This window comes from Stylophora pistillata, chromosome 1 (assembly GCF_964205215.1).
Source record: "Stylophora pistillata chromosome 1, jaStyPist1.2, whole genome shotgun sequence".
NCBI classification, from domain to species: Eukaryota; Metazoa; Cnidaria; class Anthozoa; order Scleractinia; family Pocilloporidae; genus Stylophora; species Stylophora pistillata.
In genome coordinates, this window is record NC_142519.1 from 37,881,613 (window position 1) to 37,884,112 (window position 2,500).

Below are 2,500 nucleotides of genomic sequence, written 5' to 3' on the forward strand. Positions count from 1 at the left end.
ATACTACACAAAAAAAGGTCGGATGAGATATATTTCTTATGCAATTGTGCTTTGTAGAGTACAAATAATGTGCAGAGATGAGTACAAATATCATGCGATATTTGTACTTCAGAAATATCTGCGAATTAAATTCGTTCGCACTGAAATAAGAATTTGGCGTGTTGGATAATAGATCTCTTATTAGACGTTTTGTTGTGTAGTATTGCTGAGAATGAATTTTTACTCATTGTTTGTATTTTGACTTGCCCTACAGGCTTGTCAAAATACAGTGCAACTTATCAAAATACTCAGTGATATATACTACACAACAAAACAATATATGTATTGATGTACAGTGTGTACTAGAAACAAAATGTATCAAGAGATTCATGAACTCAAATCCTCATGAATGCAGTTTCTCAAGATAATGTAAAACATATTTTGATGACTGCTGCTACAGCTTGTATCAAAGTGTTTCTGTTCTGGTTAATTTAAGCCCCCTCAGATATATACACTGTGTTTGTAAGGCTCTTTATTTATAAGCCCTCCTAAAACCCCTTACAAAGTTGTATGTGCCCAGACTATTAATTAAACCTGAGTGAGTAGTTTTATACTGTTAGTACGCTGAGTTTTAATGGTATTGTTTTCAGCATAGTTCTTGTAAACAGACATACTTGTTACATTTTGGGGTCCAAAGTCACTATAATGTGAATAAACTGATCTGCAATATAAGTACATCAGCATTAATGTTACCCAAGGAAAAAAAAAGCAGTCACTAATAAAACAACATAGAAGAATGAATTAGGGATCAAAATGGTGACAGATATGCTGTACAGTTGTACTTAGGCTCAGACAGACAGCTCTGTTGTCTCATCTTAATTTCTTTCTCCACAATTTTAGATTGCTTTAGCATAATTGGCACCATCTCTAATAGTGCTTTGTCTCCTGTACCATTTACAATACATGTTAGTTTTACGGGTTGACTTTCTGATGGAAACTCTTATCACTGTTTAATGTTTCTCACTGTTACAATTCTCATGTGTTGGTGTCATGGCAACCACATATTTATTATAGAACACAAAGTTTTTTAGTAATTTGAATCATATTGGATTTAGCTTTCAGTAGTAATGCTGGGCATCTCTATGATAACCCTTATTGAAAATCTTTCCTTTTTAGCATTTGAGGGCAAATGAGTTAATTGTTCTTAGTTTTTTTACTGAACCTGGTTTCTTAGCTCAGTTCTCTCTCTTGGTACTACAGCATCCAGTCCATTTGCAAGGGCCATTTCTTTACTGAATTTTCATCTGCAGCTCAAATTGAATTATTTAATATTGAAAATTTTTATTTAGATTTGCCTCTAAATTTTGTCCATTAACATGTGGCTTAGTTTATAGCTGACAGCTGATAGTAGATTGCCCAACTAGTATCTTGAAGGCAGGGGTTCAAATCCTTTCAATGCCTGAATTTTTTTTATTTTTTTATTTTTCTTCTAATCATCTGATTTTTTTTTTTTTTTTTAGTTTTCCTTTTTTATTTATTTATTTTTTATTAATTTTTTTTAATAAAAGTTTACAGTACTCAACAGTACACTGCAATACAATACATTACTTACAATGCTACTTTAACTTGCACTAATAACAATATGAAGTATGAAGTTCATATATTTTGAACTGCGGTTATAGATACGTATGATGCACGATCCTTGCAGTAGAAAGCGCTATTTATGCAATAGCGAAAATCAGACCGGAAAAAAAAAAAAAACAGGCCTGTACGGGATTCGAACCACTGACCTCTGCAATACTAGTGCAGCACTCTACCAGTTGAGCTAACAAGCCAACTGGGAGCAGGCCGTTAAGTTGATTCGTAATAAACCCGTGATGATAAATTGGATATGATGATTATATGAGGTTCATATATTTTGAACTGCGGTCATAGATACGTATGATGCACGATCCTCGCAGTAGAAAGTGCTATTTATGTACTAATAGCGAAAATCAGACCTGAAAAAAATCAGGCCTGTACAGGATTCAAACCACTGACCTCTGCGATACTAGTGCAGCGCTCTACCAATTTAGCTAACAAGCCAACTTAGGGAGCAGGCCATTAAGTTGATTCGTAATAAACCCGTGATGATAAATCGGATATGATGAATATATGAAGTTCATATATTTTGAACTGCGGTTATAGATACGTATGATGCACGATCCTCGTAGTAGAAAGTGCTATTTATGCAATAGCAAAAATCAGACCTGAAAAAAATCAGGCCTCTACGGGATTCGAACCACTGACCTCTGCGATACTAGTGCAGCGCTCTACCAATTGAGCTAACAAGCCAATTGTTAGAGCGCTGACTAATAACAATATACTATATCACTTATGGCTAATTATATGTTTACGTTACTTAGTTCCCTTGCGAAAAGATCTAGGAAATTCCTAGGAAATCCTAAGATTTTCCTAGGAATTTCCTAAGAATATTCCTAGGAAATTCCTAGGAATAAGGTGTGAAATTTCACAGTAAATT

At 34.2% G+C, this 2,500-nt stretch overlaps 1 protein-coding gene across 1 annotated transcript in view; it reads left to right on the forward strand.

Annotated features, from left to right (window-relative positions):
- The window catches only part of LOC148742362 (uncharacterized), a 23,290-nt gene that overhangs the window by 795 nt on the left and 19,995 nt on the right, over window positions 1-2,500 (forward strand). The gene's annotated exons all lie outside the window — the stretch shown is intronic.